This window comes from Ailuropoda melanoleuca, chromosome 6 (genome assembly GCF_002007445.2).
Source record: "Ailuropoda melanoleuca isolate Jingjing chromosome 6, ASM200744v2, whole genome shotgun sequence".
NCBI classification, from domain to species: Eukaryota; Metazoa; Chordata; class Mammalia; order Carnivora; family Ursidae; genus Ailuropoda; species Ailuropoda melanoleuca.
In genome coordinates this window covers 72,343,648-72,369,562 of record NC_048223.1, presented here as the reverse complement: position 1 = coordinate 72,369,562, position 25,915 = coordinate 72,343,648, and the positions used below count along the sequence as shown (strand labels likewise).

The window sequence follows — 25,915 nt, the reverse complement described above, 5'->3', positions numbered from 1 at the left end:
GCCAGGCACCATTCTAGGCACTATGGATTCATCAATGAACAAAAGACAAAGTCCCTATCCTCATGGAGTCGACATTCTAGTGGAGAAGACATAAGTGTTGAGAAGAAAAATAAATAAGGGGCGCCTGGGTGGCTCAGTTGTTAAGCATCTGCCTTCGGCTCAGGGCGTGATCCCAGAGTCCTGGGATTGAGCCCCATATCAGGCTCCTCCACTGAGAGCCTGCTTCTTCCTCTTCCACTCCCGCTGCTTGTGTTCCCTCTCTCACTGGCTGTCTCTCTGTCAAATAAATAAATAAAAAATCTTTAAAAAAAAAAAAAGAAGAAAAATAAATAAGGCAAGGGAATAAAGAATGAAGGGGGAGAGAGGAAGGTATTCTCTTTCAGCTAAGAAGATCAGGCATAACTTCTAATGTAGTGGAGAAGTTAGCCGCGTGACCATCTTGGGGGGGGAGCAAAGAACGTTCCTAACTGAGAAAGAAATAAGTGTTAAGGCGAAGGGAAGTGAATGTTTGCTGTGTTCGAGTCAAGCCCATTGTGCCAGGAGGTGAATGAAAAAGAAGAGTAGAAGAAAAAGAAGTCAGAAAAGTACAAAGTTAGATCACGTGAGGCCTTGCAGACCACGGGAAGGCTTGGATCGATGAATGGTTCCAGTGGGAAATGGTGAGAAATGATCAGATTTGAGGTATTTTTTAAAAGTAGAGGCAGTATAACTTGTTAGTGGATTGAAAGATAGGAGAGAAAGAGCAGAGTCAAGGGTGACTCCGATATTTAGGGCTTAAGCAACTAGGTGAGCGGTGGAATCATTTCCTTGGATGAGCAGGTTTCAGGAAAGGAAAATAAGAATTCTCTTAGACATTTCATCTGAGATGTTCAGAGTGACACTGGACTTTGTTTCCTTTTTTCTGCTTCTTACAAAATTGAAACAGATTTAATGCCACTTTCAAAATAAGAATGAGTAATTGTCCTTGAAAATAGATCATGGTTAAGGTGAAATTGCCCTAGGTTAGACATGAAACAATGTGGCATGAATAATCAAGACAGACTTTAGTTAATCACATAAACTAATTCGGTGACATAGAGGGCATATTGAATGTTCTTTACTTTGCTAAATAGCTCTATTTTTTCCCCCTGGGATTTCTCCTGATGAGACGATCTGCTCTGAGAACTTGCTGAAAATTAAGGGTCTGGTTCATAACAACAAACTTGATGTTGAGACCTTTGGGCATATTTCTCAACTCATGTTAACTGGGCACTACCTTTTTTTGTAGGCTTTCAGAAGACCTTGTTGGAAATATCATGTGGTATATATCCATTTTTGGGTTATAATATGAATACTTAAATCGGGCCATTGAGAAGAGAATTGACAAAATCTAATATGAAGTAACTTGGACTCAAACATAAATACTCCAGTTTCCTGGCTATGCAGTATCATTAGATATCTAAATGAGAAAACAAATCTGGTTTTTAGATAAACACAAAAAAATAGCCTAATATTTAATAATTATTCATGTAGAGAGCTGGAATAGGACAAGATAAGACATCTTCAAGTAACTCAGCTCAAAACTGAGGATGAGGAGAACTCCCCTGTTAACTTCATAGTTTTGTTTGTGAAGGCGCTTTAAAAATGCAAATTGAAGGTAATGATTTTATGCTGATGTGTAATTATTTTACCTAGAATGTTCTTTAGGGGAAGAATCATCAACAAAATTAGGCTTTGCTTCCCTCTCTTTAATGCTAGTACTGACCCATTTGTCTTGCCTTCTCTGTCCTATGGTGTCCCACACAATAGAAGAATCTAATTCAGTTCTTTCGGAGAAACTTGCTGGACCAAGAAACAAATCCCATTACATAGGAACCAGTCCTGGAGAGTTGGGTACAGACCATCTTTTAAAAATTTGGCCGCAGGGATGCTTGGGTGGCTCCGTCAGTTAAGCGTCTGCCTTTGGCTCGGGTCATGATCCCAGGACTCTGGGATCGAGCCCCACATCTGGCTCCTTGTTCAGCGGGGACCCTGCTTCTCCCTCTGCCTGCCCCTCCCCCTGCTTGTGCTCTCTCTCTCTCTGATAAATAAATTAAAATCTTCTTAAAAAAATAAAAGTGCATTAATTAAAAAAAAGTTGGCTGCATGGGGTGCCTGGGGGGCTCAGTTGTTAAGCATCTGCCTTCGGCTCAGGGCCTGATCCCAGGGTCCTGGAATCGAGCCCCGCATTGGGCTCCTCTGCTGGGGGCCTGCTTCTTCCTCTCCCACTTCCCCTGCTTGTGTTCCCTCTCTCGCTGGCTGTCTCTCTCTCTGTCAAACAAACAAATAAATAAATAAATAAATCTTAAAAAAATAAAAAGTTGGCTGCAGATGGGATGCGCTTAGAAGTAAATCCTTCTTCATTGTTATAGTTTGCATCCCATTACTGTTACAGGAATCACCCCCATCTTAGTTTTATTTCTAGTCTATTTTTGGTGTGAATGACATTAGTAATTTAATAAGTTAGTATATGTCTCATTATCAGAATAAGGACATGAAATATATGGAAATATGTCAGTAGCAATATGAAAATAGTGTAAGGTCTAGTCTCTAAATTCCTCTTTCAGAGGAAAAACAGCAGATAAAAACAAATAGATACAAATGTATACGTTAGAAGAGAATGTTGAACTAGCAGCGCTAATACATTAGAGAAACAGTGGGAATCTGTTTGATTCGGGACATTCCTTAAAGGGCAGGAGTTAAAGAAAGGAAAAGGTTTTTAGATAATAGGCCAAGGGTAAGTAAGCCATTCTCTTATTATTATTTAAATTGAATTGGTAAAGGTGGGAGGGTAGGAAAGCAAGTAAAGATTTAGTATGAGTAGAAGAAAGGAGATTGGCTCCTATGAAACATACTTCTGCATGTTTTCGAATACAGAACAGGATAAACATAGAGGAAAGCAAAGGATACTGAAGCCAGAGCTCAAAGTTAGTATTTAACCTTGACAGCAAAGAAATTGTGTAAAAGCAAATGGTACAATGTGTGGAAAGGCTAATGAAAGGCAAACAAGACTTCAGGCATCTAGGATGTAAAAAGGGTTTGGGGGTAGTCACAAAAAATGAGGTTTTATATCACTCTCAGGATCTCACCAGAGCAGTGAACTTAGCTCTTAAACAGGAAATCAAAAATGAGAAAACATTGTCAATCTCATTAACTCAAAGATTCATTTTAAATAAGAAAAATAAGAAAAAAATGGAACACTTTCATCCCTCTTCAGCCTGTCAATTTTCTTTAGGTGATGAAGGATTTGAAAAAGATAAACTCCCAAATTGCATTGACATAACATGCTGGCTAGATCGGGAGAGGAGGATGTGCCCCAAAGAGGCTCCAGATCTGGGGATCCAGTTTTAGTTTCAGCACTTGGTTGGGAAGGCTGTGCTGGGCGCTCCCAGAGGGTGCAGTGCGTTGTGACTTCAAGCGGAGGTCTATGCAACATGCAGCCTGTACAGAGCTTGTCAAGGTGACTCTGGTTAAACATGAACTCTACAAACTCTGGTGACTACAAGTAAACAGTCATACAAAGCTTTGTGCCCACCAAAAATGTATTTGCTGAATATATGTTCTAAATTTTTAAGCAGACTATTCCATCTGTACTTGGGTTGTTCCCTTTAAGCTAAAGTGCAATGCCCCAGCAGTTTCAAAAGGTCTTTGTCAAGTAGGAAGCATCATAGAAATTTAAGAAAATATCTCCCATGGTGCTTGACTCTTCTATATCTCCTGAGAGAGGGAAAAAGTTAAGATAAATCTTTCATTTTTTGGCCTTGTTATAGGTAATGACACCAGGTGACAAGCAATGCCTTTGTCAAATCTCAATGTCAATGAAGGAAACTACTGTAATTATTCTGGGGTTAACAGTATCATTCGTCTTGTATTTTCAGGTTAGCAAGCTGAGTTCATTACTCCTATTACATATAAGGAATTAACTGTTGAAAAACTTAGCTGTCACCTGAGTTCATTAAAGCCCTTTCATGATGAAATGTGATTTATCAGCTGTCCTGTTTCTTCAAAAGTAAATTCGAATAAACCATTTCTATGAATTCCAAAACCCAGCCTGGATTAAAAACTCATTCAGGGGCGCCTGGGTGGCACAGCAGTTAAGTGTCTGCCTTTGGCTCAGGGCATGATCCCGGCGTTGTGGGATCGAGACCCACATCAGGCTCCTCTGCTGTGAGCCTGCTTCTTCCTCTCCCACTCCCCCTGCTTGTGTTCCCTCTCTCACTGGCTGTCTCTATCTCTGTCAAATAAATAAATAAAATCTTAAAAAAAAAACTCATTCATTTTGGTGTCCATGAATTGTGGTTCTGAGTCCATTCCACTGAATGGACTAAGCCCACTGTAATAGAAACATGTAATAGAGCTTGTATTCTAAATTACAGATCTATAGAACTGGGCCTTCAACACATTAGTATGAGTTCCAATAGCGTTAGCCATATTCTATAAGAGGGGAAGAGACAAACTTCCAGAATTTGGATAGTGTCCAACCATTTGTTTCATAGTCCGTTATTACAAGATTCTGCAATGGCTATAATTTTGTCTACTGACAAAATAAGTATAATGTGCATATGTTTCAGATTTCCTGGCATGGCCTTGATTTTAAATATCTTCTTCTCTGTCAAATCATGTATCGGACAGTATATCTTAATTTTTGTTTAAAATTAAACGTATGTTTATTATATGTTTATTATAAAATATGTTTATTATAGCTTTAAGTATAGACTTTCTCAATTTCCTATGAAAGGATTATGGATTTTACATGCACTTAAGAGTTCTTATTAAGGAGAGACTGAGACAAATTCTCTATTGAGAGTTTGTAGAATTCATTTTATCATTATCAATGTGAAAGTAATTGAACCACAATTTTTTTGAGAAAGAAAACTGGATAGCTGTTTTGTTTCTTTCAAACTGATTGATTCTAGTATCTTCAACAAGTATGAGTAAAAAAATCTGTTGATAAAATAGAAAATTTCTTAGCACCATTGCTGTAATGTTCATTTTTGGGGAATGGAAATAGATTAATCTGTGTTCTCTTTTTCTTTGCTTATATGGTTTTTAAAATATAATTCAAGATGTGCATCTAATTACTGCTAATAGTGCAATGTACCAGGCCAAACACTTGCCACTGACTGTCAAGTGTCTTTCTGATGCAGTTGAAGAGAGAGAGAGAGAGAGAGTGAGAGGGGGAGAGAGAGGGAGAGAGAGAGAAAGGAGAAAGAAAGAGCAATGTCCTTTGAGCAAGACTTTTTGCAGCTGTTGTGTACATTAATCCAGGGAGCAGATCTCCCAACACTAAATATAGCAAGCATATCCTTTTACATGATAAAAAAATTTAAAATGAAAGTCTTTAACTATGGAGTTGTATTATTTTAGATTTGATTTCCTTTAAAAAGGAAATAGGCATCGCACACATATTCTCTATATAAACACCATTATTTTAAGAAGCGAATGTGTGGAAATACCAATGATGTATGTAACATGTCACAACTTCCTCTGTTGAGGTATTTTTCCTTAGGACCCAAGGAAGCTGTGATCTCTGTAAGTCTCATCAATCCCTTCCAAAATCTTTACATGTAGAAAACTTTATTTTTCTCAAAATTTTGTGTCCCATCATACATAATTAGGAAGCTATCCTAGGTTTCACTCTAAACAACAGTAACTGAATCTCTGAAATATCCCTTTTCCCATTGTCAGTGCCCTGTTATCAAAACACACTTGAGAACTTAAATCTGGATATTACCTTTCTTTTTTTAGTTGACCCAGACGAGGATGTCCAACCCAGGCAATCCACTGTGATGATAATTATCCAAGGAGAACTTTTAGATGAAAGCACAGGAGAAAAAGAAAATTCTTCACGCCCTTGGAAATCGAGAGTAGCCGTCCATAGAGAGTGAGGAGTTAACCTTAGTTTCAGTGAAGATGGCCGTAAGCAGCTGGACAACCTGTCACCACCGGAGCCAGGGCATTTGTCAGCTCACAGGTCCCAAGTTATTTTGAGCTGTATAAACCATGTGCCTGTGAAACATTCCACCTGATTGGACAGGAGAAAACTGAGCAAAGGGATTCCATAGCAGGACAGCACCTATGGGCGGTGGGGGTCAATCAGTTTTTCTACCTACAGAATTTCACTGCTAGCTAGAGGCCCAGGTTGTTTATTGATTTATGTTTGTAATTAATACTAAATTCATGACACCATCTTCCATCTGTCAAAGAAAATGGCATTATTTTTGAAAGGCATCAAAGTTCTTAATTTTTAGGAATTTTAATTTCAATAGAAAATTTATTGTCATTTAAGCACTGATACATTTTAGGAAATTTGGCTGGGAAAAGCCATATGAAGCTGAGGCTTAACATTTTAAAGTGGAGTTTTGGAACTGTTCATCCAAAGGCTAAGCAAAAGCAGAGAGGATAACTAACATGAAAAGCTGTTAATTAGAGATCACAAAAACAAACCAAAACCAAAAACAAAAAAAACGTGGAGAGGAAAAAAACCATTAGCCTGAGAGTGAACCCAGTAACAAATTAGTCTGAACAAACTTCATCAGAAAAAAAAAAAACCAATCAGATACTGTTTAAAAGTCAAAATGACGGGTGCCTGGGTGGCACAGCGGTTAAGTGTCTGCCTTCGTCTCAGGGCGTGATCCCGGCGTTATGGGATCGAGCCCCACATCAGGTGGCTGTCTCTATCTCTGTCAATAAATAAATAAAATCTTTAAAAAAAAATAAAAGTCAAAATGACTATATAACATGATAGGTTACAACTCCTATTCTTGTATTAGTTTCTGGAATAACATTTTTGTGTATTATTTGAAAAAGTCTATGCCAGATGTCTTCTTTCACAAGCATTACTAATCAATAAAAAAGAATGCTTAACCAAACCAGCATCTGCTCAAATACCTTCTTTGTCAAAGTACAGGTTCTTTGATATTAATTTCATACATTTTCAGAATAAAAATTTGGGGAAAAGGAAGTTAACGCCATTGCTTGGTACAGATTAAGGGTGCTGTAATGTCATTAATCTTGGCAGAAACCTGCGTTTTGAAAATTCAGGTAAATGTCATTGGTTATTTTTTTAGAAGGATCATTCTTACATTTGGATAGCATGAAATACATTGGCTTATATCTAGCTTCTTAATTAAATCACTCAACAGTTTGTAGGAATTCTTCCCATTCATTCATTCAATAAATATTTACCAAATGCCTACTATGTACAAGATACTGGGTATAAAGCAGGGCACAAAACATACCAAAATTCTTAACCTTATGGAATTTGCTAAGAGATCTTTTTACCCTTTTTAGGCATCTTGAGACTCCCTATTGTAAATTGAATAGATAAAAAATTTCTTCGTTTATTGTGATCACATCAGAGGTTTCACTACTCCCTTCTTACGGAGCTTTGTATTTACACAGGCAAAGTGAAAAAAAATTGAGGAAAACTTTTAAATAATCCAGGTTAAAAGAACTATTACTGAAGAGGGGGAAAGGTACAAAAAGAACTGAATTATGAGGATTGATTGTTTTTATTACCACAGTAGTCCAGATCTTTAAGGATGGATTCTTTTCGCTCTCTTATCTAATCCTGTGCTGATACTAACCTCAAGACTACTTAATTGTGTTTATACATTTTCTATATATGTGGATGATCCAACAATTTCTTTTTACTTAAAGATAAGATCTTGGGGTGCCTGGGTGACTCAGTTAAGCATCTGACTCTTGATTTCAGCTCAGGTCATGATCTTGGGGTTGTGGAATCTAGCCCCACATCAGGATTGGTGCTCAGCAGGAAGTCTGCTTAAGATTCTCTCTCTCCCTCTCCCCATTGCCTCAATCCTCCCTCTAAAATAAATAAATAAATAAATAAATAAATAAATAAATAAATAAATCTTAAAATAAAAGGGAGAAAAAAGCCTTTCTCCCCTTTTCTAAATCAATCAATCAATCAATAAAAAAATCCCCCCCACACACACTATCTCACTTAGATCTTGAGCCTTAAACAATATAACTGCTGCTAGTTCTTCATTAGGAATATGGGAAAGTGGAACTTCTATTTCAGGTAAAAATAGATGTGCTACAATTTGATTTTCCAAAGGGAAACACATATACATGCTGCAAGTGAACACATTTCTACTTCCATACAAACTATGCCATAGTAGGACAGTGTACAAAATTTTTTGAACACTGAAAAAGAGCTGGATGTAAATATTTAAAATAAATAATATTCAGCAATTGCGGACACCTTGCTTACAATGCATCAAACTTGTATTCTAAATTCTGGTTTTTTTTAAATCAGTTTTTTCTCCCAAATCACGCAGCCTCTATCCTGGATATCATTGTAGTACTTACATAAACACTGTACCACACATCTACTAGTTCAGATTTTAACAGAGTTTATTGATACAAAGAATAATTTTTTAAACTTTAAAAAATATCCCAACATAGTTAAGAAGAAATTTCAGAAGTGACAAGTAAACACAAGGTTACATGTCTTAAGCCTTCCCCATAAAGTTGAGTGGCTCAACCAACACATGTGTTTATTGTGGTTTGAACATGATCCTGTGCTTGCCTTCAGCTGTTTTCTTAATTCAGTCACTCAGCTACAGAAACAATTTACTCACGTCGGGATGATCCACAGGAATACCAAGGAACCTGGAAGATTTATGACAGAGGAAGTCTTCGCTTGGAGGATAAGCATGCAAGAATTCTGTGCTAGTAGATTCATGTAAAATTTTGTATTTCCTGTTTTTCCATGTTTTTGTAGATTTTAATTCTTTAAAAGAAATTGCTCACATATGCCAAAGATTCAGTAAGTCTTGCTTAAAATTCATAAGTTTACATTGACTTACCCCCCTCTAGTATCCAATGAGAAGAACAAAAACTCTTCTATATCTTATTTTTAAAGAACAGAGACATGTATGTATTTCCTACCCTTTGTTAATGAGAAAAATACTCACACCAAAGAAAAGTTCTTGTCCGTCCAAAATGACATATGTATGGTGGATCTATAATCCAATCCAGGGTCTTATCCAAACCCCATGATACAATGTAATTGAGAAATACAATTAAATCCCTACCAAATTTATTTTTCATCTAAACAGTATTGAAAATGCTTACCTAAAACTAAAACCAAAAACATTAAAAAAGCTCTAAGTCCAAAACCCAGTTAATTTCAAAAGCTATAAACATTTTTTAAAACTATAAACAGAACACCTATTTTAAAACATTATCCTGAGAAGAAAATTTGTGGTTACCTGTAGGAGAAGCACTATTCCTCTATCAACCAACCAGGATCATCCAAAGCCCAAATCTCACTGCCTAACTTGTGTCAGCCACAGAAGTATCATGAAGGAAATGTGATACTCCTCCACCAGAGTAATGAAGGGTATTTACAGGGTTCCGTGGCAGATCCAGGGACAGTCATTTAGAACAGATTGCTCTTACAGATCAACTTTAATAACTCAGTCTGCACGATGTTCTCAGCCTGGAGGGATGGTGGGGGTGGATAATGACTAAGATGACTAGGGAAAGAGACTTTTCTTGATATTTCCTTACATAAAAAGGATCATAAGTTTGGAATTTTAAAGAATAAAGTATAAGAATGGGCAAAATATCTATACACAGGGTGCATATGACAAGTGTAAATACCTTCATTTGATACAAAACTAAAAATATGGTTAATACATTTATTAAAGTAAATATGGGAAAACAATCGATTATTATAATACTTAATATGTGCTCCTCCAATTTTAGGGTAATTAGATTAAAGCTTTACTACGTTNAGAGACTTTTCTTGATCTTTCCTTACATAAAAAGGATCATAAGTTTGGAATTTTAAAGAATAAAGTATAAGAATGGGCAAAATATCTATACACAGGGTGCATATGACAAGTGTAAATACCTTCATTTGATACAAAACTAAAAATATGGTTAATACATTTATTAAAGTAAATATGGGAAAACAATCGATTATTATAATACTTAATATGTGCTCCTCCAATTTTAGGGTAATTAGATTAAAGCTTTACTACGTGGTTTCCATGAAGACACAATAGGACTTTCTTCCTTTTTTAAAAATCTCTGATTTATTTATTTTTGCACGTGCAAGTGAGCGAGAGAGAGAGAGAGAGGGAGAGAGCATGCACAAGTGGGGATGAGGGGCAGAGGGAGAAGCAGACTCCCTGCTGAGCAGGGAGCCCGATGCAGGACTCCATCCCAGGACCCTGGGATCATGACCTGAGCCGAAGGCAGACATTTAACCAACTGAGCCACCCAGGCACCCAACACAGTAGGACTATCTTTACTTGTGTTTTTGATATCAATGTTTACACTTTTTAGAAAGTATTATTTCCAATAAGAAAATCTGCTCCCCCCAATTTTTAAAAAGAGCATCTCTATTTAACACTTTACTGAAGAAATTCACAACAGTTAGTATCAAGTATGTAATCCCCAGGTGTATAATTGATTCCCTCCTCTCACTGCATTAATATGATTATACTAACCCACATAAAAATAGATCATCTCAGTAGAAATAACTTAACATTCCTCACTTGTGTGCGAGGCACTATGCTAACCTCTTTACGGACATCGTGTTTTACTTCATGTATTCCTCCAACAGTCTATGAAGTATGTACTGTTAGAATTAACAGATGAGAACCTGAGGCTTAGAGGTTAAAAATTTGCCCAAGGCCACACAAGTGAGTGACTGAGCCGGGATTAAACATAAGGCTAACTTTAAGTCTGTGCTCATAACCACTGCAAATATTTAAATGTTCACATTCTTAAGGTATTTGTGAGAAAATTTAAGGGTAAAAATGAACAAAAAACATACTCTCTTTTAATGAGGTATTTTAGAGGAATGCTATATGGAATTTTAAGTTTATAATTTTTCTGACTGAATCAGCTCTGAGGTTTTTTTGATGACTAAACTAATAAACAAAAAGAAGAGAAAATACAGAAGGGAAAAGGCAATGTTTCAGATACACTATCTGCAAAATTTTAGCTGAGAATGTGAATTGATATGTAGAACGAAGCATTGGGTAGTANATGACTAAACTAATAAACAAAAAGAAGAGAAAATACAGAAGGGAAAAGGCAATGTTTTCAGATACACTATCTGCAAAATTTTAGCTGAGAATGTGAATTGATATGTAGAACGAAGCATTGGGTAGTAATGCTGAAAGGTAGGGCACTGGAAGATAGTCTGAACGCTTTGACAAACCTATTTTTTTGTTTCTATTTATGATAGTCACTATGCTGAGACAATTTAAGACCTTTGCTCTTTTTAAAGTAAGTTTAAATGCTCTGGTGTTACTTCTCAGCACATCAATATGGGTCAATAAATATTTTGCAAGTTAGGGATAGGAAAACAACAGTTGCAATATTCTCTCTTAATAACGTTAGCACTGAATATCTTAAATACCAGTATGCCAGGCTCTGGGTGATTCCACTCAGATTCTATTTTTGGGTAGCACCGATATCTCAGAAAGCCAAAAACAAAGTTCAGTGTTCTTATCCATGACCCAAATAATCGCATTAACAGTAATGATGTGAAGGAAAGGAAATGGGAATTAACATTTCTTCCGAATGTACTCTAAGCCAGGAGTAGCCTAAGTTATCTCTTACTTAGTACTCAGAGCAACTCTACAAGGTATTGTTACTTGCAAGTTACAAAGAGGAAACTAAGTCTTAAAGAAGTTTAATTTTCCCAAAGTTACCCAACCAGTGAGCTGCACAGCTGGATGAATTCAAATCTAGGCACTTTAGTTTAAAACCAATTTTCTTTTGAAGACAAATACCGTATGAATTCACTCACATGTGGGAATTAAAGAAACAAAATGGATGAACACGGGGAAGGGGAAAAAAAGAGGGAGGCAAACAGTGAGACTCTATTTTTTTTAAAGATTTATTTATTTTAGAGAGAGAGAAAGAGAGTGCACATGAGCGGGGGCAGGGGTGGGGTAGAAGCATGGGGAGGGGGAGAGAGAATCTGGGAGAGATAATCTCAAGCAGACCCCCACTGAGAGGGGAGCCTGACACGAGCTCGAACTCATGACCCTGAGGTTATGACCTGAGCTGCAATTTGGAGTCAGATGCTTAACGGACTGAGCTACCCAAGTGCTCCAAGAGACTCTTACCTACAGAGAACAAGCTAAGGGTTGATGGAGGGAGGTGGGAGGGGGATGGGCTAAATGGGTGATGGGTAGTAAGGAGGGCACTTGTGACGTCCACTGAGTGTTATATGTAAGTGATGAATCACTAAATTCTACTTCTGAAACTAATATTACACTATATATTAACTAACTAGAATATAATAAAAATTTGAAGAAAAAAATAAAATAAATTCTCTTTTTATTGGCCCCCACTGCCTTCTCATGAAGAGTAATCACACAGGTTAGTTCAAAAATCAGAAATCACCCAAAGGAGGAAATTCACCATTATTTTTATATGTATCGATGGGCAAAGGGTTATTAAAGCTATGACTTTGAGTTGGGAAATTTGACGTTTCTTTAACAGAAGCAAGAAGAGAACAGCAAAATAGCATCTGACTACATCTAGGCTACTTTCTCAACAAAGATTCAGTAAAATTGGTTGATTGAAGTAGCAAGGGCCAATACACATTTCTGAGAGGTTATCATCGTATTACATGAATTCTGTCATGAAATTAGCAAATGTTGGATGGAAGCGACGTGTTGGCAAGTAGGGGAAGAGTACAGAGGAAGAGCTCCAATATAAACCATGAAAAACTCAGAAAGAACTTGTATTTTACATTCCTAACCAAGCTTACATTTTTATCTGCATATGAATCTATCCATTTGGTGTTTCTTGCTTTAGTAAACTTCCTGTCAAATAAAGGCAGCATACTTTAATGTAGGAAGACCTGGAAAATCTTTTTTCGGTTTTGCCTTTTTATTCATTCTGCTCAACACCCAATTGCACTTCATGCCAAACTGAGAATGGACTGTTAAAACCTAGTCTGTTAATATCTTAGACATACTTTCCTTTTATTTCTGGCGTAGACAATAAGTTTTAATTCAAAATGTGGGTGATAATGTCAATAAAAAGGATAAGTAAACATACAATGTCATAGAGAAATTAAACACAAAAATTTACCGCTCTGTAAACTGAGCTGGGGATAAATCTATTTGTAGATAGTCCACTTGCCTCACAATTTTGTGCAAATTTCAATAAAAAAAAGAGTATAAACAGAAATGTGATCATTTTAATCCTATAAAATACCTACCCCTTTTCTACACAAATCCTGTCTCCAAAAAGTTTCACCAATATTTCCTTGCCTTTTCTTTTCCTCCCTGCTTTTGTTCACTGTTTCTTCAAATTATTATATAATTAAGTGGTCGCAACATTTCTCATATTGCTAAATTAAACTAATTTTTTCATTTATGTGTTTATGCTTTATCTATTTAACTGGGTCAACTCCTTGAGAATTAGAGCCATAAAAAAATTTCTCTATAGGCCAAAGAGTTTTAATCTCATGGCATGGCACAAAGTAAGCACTTAATAAATATTTGTCCATAGCATGCCATAAGATGATGCATTAATTGTTGAGCTGTCCTAAATTACTCACTCAATTCTACAAATATGTACTGAACATTTATTGTGTTCCAGGAAAGATTAAACGACCTAAACTCTCAGCAGCATTAACTGATTTGTCATTGGTGGTTATGATATTAATTTCACACAGAAATACTACCCAGAATCAATTCTATATGTTGGCTAATTGCATTTAAATTAAAAAAAAAAAGAATCAATTCAATTGAGGAAGGGAGCTAAAAATGATTAGATGCTCATTGTGCACCAGTCATCAAGTAAGGAACTACGTGCTTTGGCTCAGTGGATGCGCACAATCCCTGAGTTAGTTGATATGGGGTACCCTTGCTTTCGGAAAAGGCTTGGAGTTTGCCCAGCCTTGCCTAAGAGTTTTTCTGTAGGTGCTCCACAGAGACACTTTCATACCTTTGCATCCTCTTGAACTGGCTTACTACTACTTTTGCTAACCCTTCGCCCTTTTAACCTTTGCATAACCTTTGCTTTATATCAGGTCCTTGCTTTCCGTTCACTCCATAAAATCAAACTCGTTTTTGCTAGCATAGACTGCTTCTTTGAGTTTGGGTTTTTAGCTGCTGCCCATGACTGAGGGACAGTTCTGTCCACTCTCATGCCCTCGCCTTTGGGATTCCAGCTCAAATTGCAGACTGATCTCCCTATTTTCACAGAAATAAACAGTACACTTAAAATACATATAATATTTTCTAATTTAGATTAAGATTTCATCTATTTGTAACTGACTTCAAATTGGACTTCCTGAAAGGCAGATAAGCCAGAACAAATTATTTAGCTCTCTGAGTGATCCTAGCTGACCCAGCCCTGTGTCCACATCAATCAAGCTTTGTTGTTCATGTTTAATACATAATTTATTTTAATATAACAACCCAAGAAGTATAGGTCATTATCCCCATTTTATGGAGGATGAAACTGAAAAAATTATATGGTACTGTGGTTTTGCAAATTCAGGGATCTGAAAAAGTCTCAGGAAGTACACCTCGAGATTGTCCAAGGTATACTATATTATTATCCCATTTTTATGGAGGAGGAAGCTAAAGATCAGAGAAAAAACTTGCACAAGGCCACTCAGAGCTGTGATTCACACCCAGGTCTACATGACGCCAAAGCCCAAGCTCTTCTTGATTATATCACACTACATTCCAGAGGAATCCACGCTGTTAGTAATGGCTTTAGGAATCAATTTGGAGAAAAAACTCAGCAGATGTAGAGCAATGAGAAGGAGACCTCCAGTGATTTTTGGGATTATGTTGATTTAGTGACTTGCTCCAAAGTCCTTCCAAGTCGTTAGAAATTTGGATGATTCACTATCTCTGATCAGCACAGAAACAACTTAAAGGAATTGAAGCAACAATAAGTAATGGACAATTCCCTCTGTGAATCTCTATCTGCAAATTACTAGACGGAGGGAAATTAGGCATGAGGGACAATAGGGTTACTATATTTTAAGTAGACATTTACTTAGCAATTCATCTTTTTGAAGTCATTTACAATCACGTACAGGGTACTAGGCTTTAATAAAAACAACAACAAAAACAAAACAACAGTACTGTGCTTGAAGTCTGTATTGTGATTATTTTGTACAGAGGAAAATTAAGCACTAGAATGCCCATACTGCATGTAGATATATATTAGCAGTAAAACCCTGATTGCCAAGTTTACATTATTAATTTAGTTCTGTAACAGCTATTTTGGCGGGTACCCCAAGCTTTATCTGTTAGCAAAATTGGAAGAATAAGTATGTGCCAAATGAGACAACATGCTTTGAGTAACTGACTTTAGATGGCAACTAAAAGAAACATAAAAAATGATTCTAGTTATTTCTACGTTACAGCAAATAATATTTTACTAAGTCTTAAGAAAACTAGTTGTGAGAACCAATGAATGTATTTTGTTCATTAAAACAATCTAATTGTTTATGAGTTTTATTTTAATGGTTATTCATTTCAATGTACTAAAACTTTTCTCCTTAACTACTGGGAAATCTCATAGAATAGAGACCCAGATTAAAAAAAAAAATCTTATCTGTCTTCTTATTTTGTATGAATAGTAAGTGGGAGATTTGGGTGATTATTTACTATGTGTGCATTGGGATGGAGTGGTTGGCAGAATTTTATTTTATTATCTCTTCTCTATTAATTTAGAAAGATAAGGTGAGGGAATGTTTCCAAGTTCAGGTAATGTTTAGCTCAAACAGTGAAAAAACAGATAGGCAGAATAGCCATTGTAGAATCAAGATCTTTACCTTAAACTCAGAATAATGACACACAGGAACCAAATTTAAGAAAGATTCATCACCTCTTTCAGAAACAAATAATAATAACTAGTACAGAAAGATGAACAATTTTAAAGTTGAGACATTAATATATGTTGTTTGGTTTAAACACAAAATTTTAAAAAATATATCAGTGGTATAGTAATATGGTAAAAAAAAAAAGTCAAATAAGTTCTATAATTAGGCAGGGAATAATTGTATGGAGAACCAACTCCACCATTTACTATGTGAAAAGCCTTACGCAAGTTATTTAATCCCAGTTTCCTAATCTCTAAAAAATGGGGAAAATAATAGTATCTATCATAGGCTTGTTGTGAGAATTAAGGGAGTTAATACTCTTAAAATAATGCCTGGCTTCTAGCAAGTGGCCCATAAATGTTAGCCGTCATTATTACTATTTTTATTATAAAAAGATATATTTTAAGTATTTATCTGTTAATCTAGCTTTGTGAAGTCCCAGGCAGTAAAGAAGACACAGTTGCGCTAAGCTGTGAAGTCTAAGGAAAGGCCAAGGGCTGAATGGCCACCGAGACTGATGACTCAGACACAGCAGCAGCCCAGGTTTCCAGACTGATTCAGTCCCTGGCTTCTCTCCTGACGCTGACAACAAGAATGCCAATTAGTGCCAAGAGTGATGAGTTTTTGTAACATGGGGTCTGTTCATTAGAGATTCAAATCAGATCACTTACATCTTGTATAGAACACCAATAGTGATCAACTGAGTTCAGATTCAAACCAATGACATAGAGGTAACATGCTTCATATCTAGTTACCATGCTCCTGAACCGTCTGCTTCTGAATTCTAAATTCTCAACTCACCCACTGCCAACGGGCTAAACATAGCTAAAGGATTTAAATTATAATTTGATCTGACAACCCAGGTATCAAACGAGACTTCTTTAGCCAAATAAGTAGAGTGGTGACAAATATCAGAGCAGTATATCCACTCTATGGTATGTGCTTTATGACAAGAAAATAGTAATTGAGAGTACTGGTGAGTATCTTATTTCTCATCTGACCTAAAAAAGGATGTCAGCACAAGATTGGTATTCAACTTAGGTTAACAAAAGAATTGTTAAGGTTAAGTGACTTTGACAGGAGAAGGCTAGGGAAGTGAGGAATATCTTAATCCTTCCATGATTCTGAATTATCTAACAGACTAATGTTGAATGCATAGAAAGACCATGCAGAATAAGATAAAGCAGAATTAGAGCTATAAAGTAAATGCTGGAATGGAAATCATGACGAACTGAGGCAGATGTCAAATATAAAGAAAAGTGATGTTTTAAATCTTATTATTTAAATGATCTTACGCATTAAAACTGTATTTGAAAATTATTTTATTGTTTTTTTTAAAGATTTTATTTATTTATTTGACAGAGAGAAAGACAGCCAGCGAGAGAGGGAACACAAACAGGGGGAGTGGGAGAGGAAGAAGGCAGACTCATAGCAGAGGAGCCTGATGTGGGGCTCGATCCCATAACACCGGGATCACGCCCTGAGCCGAAGGCAGACGCTTAACCTCTGTGCCACCCAGGCGTCCCTATTTTATTGTTTTTTGTTAGTTATTTCTCATCAGAGTCCTGTCAGCAAATGTTTTAATACTCATGTTTTACATATGAGGAAACTGACATACAGAAAGAATAATTACCTTAGTTACACAGCAACTCAGTACTAGAAAAAAAGATCTGAGTGCTGAGTTATTATTGGCCTAGGTCACTATTATTTTATTTATCTTCAAGTTTTGGTGAACTATGTCCACATACATAGGAGTGAGAAATTATTAGAAGTATCAGTATCTTGGGGCACCTGGGTGGCGCAGTCAGTTCAGCATCTGACTCTTGGTTTCAGCTCAGGTCCCCATCTCAGGATCGTGAGATCGAGCCCCACGTCAGGCTCTGTGCTTGGTGCAGGGTCTGCTTGAGATTCTTTCTCCCTCTTCCTCTCCCCTAACATGAAAAAAATTATCAGTATCTTTTACCCATTTCTGAATCAAATTCATACAACAAGAAATGAAATGTCTTAGCATAATTCTGTTCTATTTTGATATTGTGAGTAAGGGTACTAATCAAAATCTATGTTGAAATCTCATCTCCAGGTAACATATTCTTCTTTTAAAAATTTATTTATTTAAAAAATGTATTTATTTTTAATGTGGTAAAATGTACATAAGATAAAATTTACCATTTTAACCATTTTTAAGTGTATAGCTTTGCGGTGTTAAGTACATTTATGTCGCTCGATCATCACCAAATTCCATCTTCAGAACTTTTCTCATCTTGCAAAACTGAAACTCTGGACTCATTAAGCAATAACTCCCCATTTCCCTTTACACCCAGCCCCTGGCAACCATTTTAGTTTCTGTTCCTATTAATTTGACCACTTATAGTTCCAGGTAACCTACTATTAACATTCAAAAATTTTTTTGTGTTTTTAAAGAAATCTTAGGGGGAAATTCCTTAAATTGTTCGTTTCTGATGAGTCTCTGAAACGTAAGGGCTCTCCTTTGAGGGTCTACGTTACGCTAGTTCTAGGTTCTCTGAGTTTGTAGAGTTGTGAAATGGCTCATACTTCAGAATGGAGACAGAGGCCTCCAGTCTGTGACGTGATTTATGGTTGGATTTTCTACATTGCCAGTGCCCAGGACACTTCTGCAAACGATGGCAAGAAAGAGTTACTGGCATACCTTTCATGTCTCACCTCCTTTCATGTCTTACATCTTTACACAGTTACTAGCCACTTATTTTTTTGTTTTCTTTGAACGTGCTAAAGAACAAGCCCCAGAAAGATTATCTTAGGGCAGCAAAATTTACATATCGCAAGGGAAATTTTGAGATAATGTACTGCTGGCTATATTTTTACAGCATGGTTTTGTCAAGAGTTCTAAGCCATTTTATAATACTTGAAAGCAAATACGGTGAACTACAGCAAGGCTGAAAGTAGTTTCCTAATTCTTTTAAGTACAAGGACATACAAAAAATGTTGTGGATCTCTTGGGGCGCCAGGGTGGCTCAGCCGATTAAGCATCTGCCATCTGCTCAGGTCATGATCTCAGGGTCCTAGGATGGAGCCCTGCTGGGGCTCACTGCTCAGTGGGGAGTTGGCTTGTGCCCCTGCCCCATCCTTCTCCCTTCCTTTCTCCCTCCTTCTCCTCCCCCTCCTTCCTCCTCCCCATCCTTCTCCCTCACTCCCCCTTCCTCATCACTCCCCCTTTCCCCTCCCTCCCCTGCTCCTGCTCTCTCTCTCTCAAATAAATAAATAAATAATCTTTAAAAATGTTGTGGATCTCTTAAATGATGATATAATTTTTAATCCATTAATTCAAAAATTTTAAGGACAAAAAGCAACCATTAATTTAATACTTATTTCCAACAAATTTATTTTTTATTACTTGTAATACTATCTAGAAAATAATGTTTATTCTGTTTTCAGACAAGGCTTGATGTACACATGGATTTGTGGACACTTTACAATTGTTTCATGACTGTCCAGGGGTCTTACAAGTTGGAAATCACTGACCTAAAAAAAAAAAGCAGGTTCTAGTTCCAGTTCTCTCTCTAGCTATATGACCTTGAGCAAATCATTCTATATAACTCAGTTAACTTATCTTTTCAGTTACTGAAAAATGAGGAAAACGTTTTGTTTATGTCAAAAGATCGTGAATATAAATATAATATATAAAGTATTTAAAATCTTAATGTGGGGGCGCCTGGGTGGCACAGCAGTTAAGCGTCTGCCTTCGACTCAGGGCGTGATCCCGGTGTTACGGGATCGAGCCCCACATCAGGCTCCTCCGCTATGAGCCTACTTCTTCCTCTCCCACTCCCCCTGCTTGTGTTCCCTCTCTCGCTGGCTGTCTCTATCTCTGTCGAATAAATAAATAAAATCTTTAAAAAAAAATAAAATCTTAATGTGATATAGAAACAAAAAATCTTTAAAAGTGATATATAAATATGATAAAATTTTATATTGGGGCACCTGGCTGGCTCAGTCGGTTAAGTGGATGACTTGGTTTCAGCTCAGGTCGTGATCTCCAGGTTGTGAGATCGAGCCTGTGTGGGGCTGCACGCTCAGCACGGTTAAGCTGTCTTTCTCCCTCCCCCTCTGCTCCTCTTCCCTCTCTCACACTTCAGTAAATAAGTAAAGTCTTAAAAAAAAGCAGGGGGGAGCTGAAGAAGAATTTTATATTATAGGAAACACATGGAGGCATCAGCAGAGCACCTCTAACACTCTGAAAATTCAAATAGAAAATCAACATACAATGACTAATGTATGTAAACTTAGGTGCCTTAAGAAAAGAACAACTATCGTTCCAATATATTTATAAGGATGTTTATAAAGAACTGTTTGTAATAGCAAAAAATTAAAAACAGCATACATTTTTTTAACATGGAAAAATACTTATGATATATTAAATTAAAAAAAAAACCAGTCCCTAAAACAGTGTTTATAATATGCCTCTGTTTTATTTTTTAAAGTTCTGGAGTAAAATATTCCTAAATGTTGAATGGTTCTATCTAGTAGTAGAATTATGGGGGATTTTTCTCTCACATTTTTTCTTGGCTGTACTTTTTAAATACTTCTATTAAGCATGTATTATATATATAACATATAGCATATATATTATATATTATATATATTTAGCCATGTATATATAATATAATATATATTATTAAGTATATTTCTAAAGAGAAAAACAATAATAAAAGTCTCCCCTCAAGGCAAAAAGAAAAAAAGCTCCAAGGACACCAGAAGAAAAAATAAGAGCAAAATTTGGCTATCACCCAATTGGTGTTATCTATCTATCAAATATATGTGTGTATATAAATATAAATGTCTCTACAATTTATCTGTATTTACATCTACATCTATATCTGAGGAAGTAATCAGAATGATAAGTAGGAAAGGGAAATCAAAGAAGAAAGAACCAGCAGTGTTCATCCAAGAGAGCCCTATTTGCTCCTGACAGCGGTGCTGGGAGCCCCAGGCCAACACCGCCAAATGCCATGGTCAGTTACCTACCTTGCTCCAATCCATGCTCACACAGCAACATTCTGATTTCAATTAAGTTTTTTTTTAATGGATTTCCTTATAGAGAAAAAAATAAGCTGATAGGAGAATATGACATTTGATTTGTTATAAAGCCATTTTTCTCATTGTAAATTAACAAACTGGAATTGTGGATGCTGTATAACCTTTGTGGGAGTTTGATTAATATAAGTACTTTGCTAAATGACTGGATCACTATAAGAAAATTTGAAAAACAAATCAGGTTTCTGGAGCTTGGACAGCTGAAGATCAGGTGATAGAACCTGGTGATTCTATCAAGGTAATTACAAGCTGCAAGATCTTAGGACAACCAACTAGACTTCTCTAAGAAGCAATCCTATAACTCAGTGTGTGACCTTTACCATGAAATAAATACAGGGCAGGAGTGTCTTGGAGACCTTGCCATAAGATATTTCCACAGTATGAACAATGGGGATGGCATTTTAGCTATGATCCAGCATATCATTCTCAGTCTGGAGTTGTAGATAAGTTGGGGATCGGAGAAAGCAATCGGTTATCCAAGATTGCAGTTGATACCAGCCTGAACTTGAAATTAAAATTGGTGCCTCCTAGTTCAGCATATGAAACTGTTTTCCACAGCCTTTATGAAATAATAGTACAGCTGTAAAACGCTCACAGCTGTAAAATGTTCCCTTACCTGTTTTAATACGCTTTTATTGAGTAACTAGTATACTTATAGCATTCTGCTAGGGTGAGTTTCTTCAAATCTGCTCTGTATGTTTAATGAGTGAATGTTTGACATTGAAAGTGGGGTAGAGGAAAATATGGCTGTTTTCTAAGAATCTAATACCTTCCAGGCAGTGTTCTAGACATGCTACATCTTACTTCATTCATTGTTTACTAAACCTTAGGATATACCATCTAACAATATCTTGAATGGATGCACTTTATCCCATCAGGTTATATCCAAGATTATCATTAAATAAAAATGATCATTACTGACAAACAGTTATTAATCACATAATTATATATAGCACTGAAGTGCCGCTGTAACTGAATAATCTTAGAGTATTAGGTTGTAAAGGCTCACTCTAAATGGAGACCGGAGGCAATGACAGCTCTCTCTTAAGATGAACCAACAGTTAATACTCCCAATGGAAGAGGGTTCTCTTCTTTGTAGCTACATATTTAAACATTACCTCCCCCCACCAAAAAAAAACTTACAGAAGACTGCATATTGTATGATGGCATAATGAAATCATATGCAATAACTGAAATGTCCAGAACAGGCAAATCTATAGAAACAGAAAGTAGATCCATGGTTGCCTAGGACTACTGGGGAGGGAAAGGTTGGATGAAAAGAGTGACTGCTTTTGGGTGTGGGTTGAGTTTTTGTGTGGATTTTTTTTTTTTTTTTGGTGTGGGGAGGTGACAAAATGTTCTAAAATTAATTATGGCAATGGTTGCAAAACTTGGTAAGTATACTAAAAACCACTGAATTGTACACTTTAAATAGGTTAATTGTATGGTATGTGAAGTATATCTCAATGCAGCTGTAATTTTTAAGTAGTTCTGAATTTCTTTTGTTAATTGCACAATCCCTTCAGATCAACCCTGTGAGACACCCTCTTAACAGCACTGGAGATTTTTACCATTAATGAGTTGTAACTTCGAAAAACAATAGATAATATACAATCTGCAGATAATATGAAATCTACAGAAACCAGGAACTTACAGAAACCATGGAGAGCGATAGATGAATACCCCCACTGGGAATGACATATGTGCATCATAAAATAAATCACTGATCTCTTGTTATGAAATAATCACACTGAGAAAATTCTGGCCCCCTCCAGAATTCTGTTGTCTGCCCTCAGCCAGCTCACCTACTCTGAACTTCATCTGTGAAATATGCACGCCATTGCCTACTGAGTCCTATTTGTCTTATCGCTAATCTTTCCTTTTTTGGCTCAACAATATCTCATCCATTTTTTTTTATACCACTGGGAGGTATCTTTCCTTCATTCCTCTTCCACGTGGTTTTACAAATTTTTTAGGACAGCCTTCTCCCTTTACTCCAACACTTAAAACAAACAAACAAACAAACAAACAAACAAACAAAAAACCCAGCAGCTACACACCCCAGAGAGCCTCAGTTCAACAAGGTAAAAAGGTGTGGTTCAGCTGAATACCTTATGTGAAGACGGGTATAAGGAATACTTTGATTGCCCTCTTAATCATTAGATTCCTAGAGGCACCTCATTACTAGGCAATGTTAAATCTTTCAACTGTTTGGACATCCCCTTAAGAAACCTCCTGCTTTACCTTCCAAAGTGAGTTCTGAGGGAGGGCCTTACCTGGCACAAACTGAAGTGGAACTCCACAGGCTAAGGAGGGTTCCCCTGGGGCTCGGGGCCCCTCACCTCACTTGTGGAGGGCAGGGAAAGCTGCTGCAGCTTTCCCTTCCTGGGCTTGCCCATTCTGCTAATTTTAGGCTGCTTCCTCATGCGGCTGCCATGGGTATCAGAGCATGTGGCTCCCCTCGGAGGAGCTATTTTCTCCTCTGAGTCTCACTTGTTTGTTTTCCAACTTTTCTCCCTTCTACACCTCCCCACCTCTGTAGGGTTGAGCTATTTCATAGTAAGAAATAAATTATCTTTCAGAATTATGCTTATTTTAATCTGCATTATTCCTGAATCCAAGGGAAGAAGGAAAACTTTTTTGTATTAGATTTTAGTTGTACCTTCCAATAGCCAGATTCCAAATCATATTTACCTAAAAAATATTTACTGGGTTCTTACTGTGGATAAGATGTTGCCTTAAGGATGGGTTGAAATAGATGAAGGAGATTAAGAGTACCCTGGCCTTGATGAGCAGAGTAATATATAGAATTATCATATACTATATTGTATACCCAAAACTAATATAATGCTGTATTTTATAACAGAATTAAAATTAAAAAGATAAAATTGTTTGAAAAGAGATGTTGCCTTAGGTCACAGGGATACAATAATAAGCCAAACAGATGTGTATTTCACTAATGTAATCTTGATAACAGATTTATCAAACTTGTGTTCTATGCTCTCTCTTAAGACCTACGAATATAAAAATCAATAAGGTAGAGCCCCTGTCTTCAAAGAACTTATATTTCAATATACACAGAGATTCGAAGAGGCAGGGCTTATAAATTCCTGTTGAGATTAAGTTTTTTTTTGAAGATTGATTGATTGATTGATTGATTTATCAGAGAGAGAGAGCACAAGCAGGGTGAGCAGCAGGCAGAGCAGGCAGAGGGAGAAGCAGGCTCCCCAGTGAGCAAGGAGCCCAATGCGGGACTCGATCCTAGGACCCCGAGATCATGACCCGAGCCCAAGGCAGTCGCTTCCACCCAGGCATCCCTGAGATTTAGTTTTGATATAACAAAGATTCACTCATTTGATTAATCAGTAAAAATGGGCTTCAGATTATTCTATGAATATAGTACTCTGCCAGGCATTGGAAGAAATTTTTAAAAAAGCATAATATAGGTCCCTCCCTTAGAAAGATTATAGACTAAACAAAGAACAACTGCTCAATTAACAAATACTTAATGGATATTTATTATATACATGTTCCATCCTCTCCATTGAGGGCTTCTTAATTATCTTTTTTCCCTGGAGACATTGTTTTGAAAGATTTGGTACCTTAACATTTTCTAACAATTTATTTCTCACGTTTTATTATTGAAAGATAAAAATGATGCCAACTAGAGCATCTGACTAATAGGAAACAATTTATATTTGGTCATTTTGGGGGATACAAGGGTGAAAAGATCCAAGTTCCTGACCTTGACATAGCAGTCTAGTGAGGGAGAACATAGGCAATTGATTATGTTGTAAAGTGGCAAGTTCTACAACAGAGGGTGGGGTTCCCCCAGTTGTGACAGGGAGGGGCAAATCTTCACAAGGAAAGTACTGCTTGAGCTGAGTCTTGAAAAATGGTAATTTCACAGGTTAAAGAAATAACATGAAAATGTGGGAAGGTATGAGAGAGAATATTCATAGCTCGTGAAATAAAGATAAGGTATGATTTGGAGGATGTGGTAGGGATGAGGTTGCAGAGGAGGTTAAGTACTTGATTATATAGGATATTAAATGCCTAGATAATAAAACATTTTAAGGAGATACGATCAAATCTGCATTTTAGAAATATCACCCCAGTGGTTGTGTGGATGGACCAAAGAGTAAAGACAATAGGTAGTCCACAGGCTATGGCAGAAGTCCAGACTGGATAATTGGAACCTAGGTAGTGGTAGGAGGGATGAAAGTTTCAATCATTATGGCCACAAAGCAAAGCAGCTATGTCTTCATATGTTATTGGTATAATCAAACAAATTGCTTGTTAACTTAAAAGATAGAAATATGTAAGTGTAGTAGACAAGATGGATAGGCTAAGCAGCATCTCAAGGTTTTCCTTTATATCCCCATAAACATTTTGCTATTCTACGTAGCCAGATGGGTTGAAGAACCTGAAGAAGTCAATTCTAGGTGGTGAAAACACAGATGATGACTGTCAGTGTAACAAGACACATCTGAATACATTCAAGTTAATAAGATTTTCTTGAGGTAATGGAGGTGTTAATCTTATTGTGGTTAGAATTTCACAATACATACATATATCAAATCATTACATTGTACACCTTAAACTCACACAATATTACATGCCAATTCTATTTCAATAACATTGGGAAAAAAAGATTTTATTCAACTTGAACAAAAGAAGACTAAACATATCTATTATTTATTTACATTTGTGGATAACTGGTCCTGTAGTTTCATGGTCTGGGCATGTCTTCTACATGAACTTTAAGCCCCCCAGTACTTGGAAAGAGTAGCACCCTGTTGAGTGAAAAATAGGCTACAAAGCTCCAAGATCCATTAGGTAAACTTCCATTGACCTCTATGTGCGTACAATATACTTTGGAGTAGGGAAAAATATCAGAATGATGTTCAATAAAATGTTAGCCATGTGTATCTCCTAAGATGGTATTTCTGATGGTTATTT

The 25,915-nt window shown here is 36.6% G+C and overlaps 1 protein-coding gene across 3 annotated transcripts in view; it reads right to left on the bottom strand.

Annotated features, from left to right (window-relative positions):
• The window catches only part of MYPN (myopalladin), a 107,512-nt gene extending 84,210 nt beyond the window's left edge, over positions 1–23,302 (bottom strand). Inside the window, exon 1 of one of the 3 annotated variants that reach the window (XM_019807922.2) lies at positions 23,230–23,302. The gene's annotated coding sequence lies outside the window, so the exon portion shown is untranslated. Of the gene's footprint in view, positions 1–5,752; positions 6,041–9,260; positions 9,354–23,229 lie in introns of those variants that run through there. The other 2 variants (XM_019807928.2, XM_011234409.3) reach the window with 2 other exon arrangements.
• Positions 23,303–25,915: the final 2,613 nt, after the last annotated feature.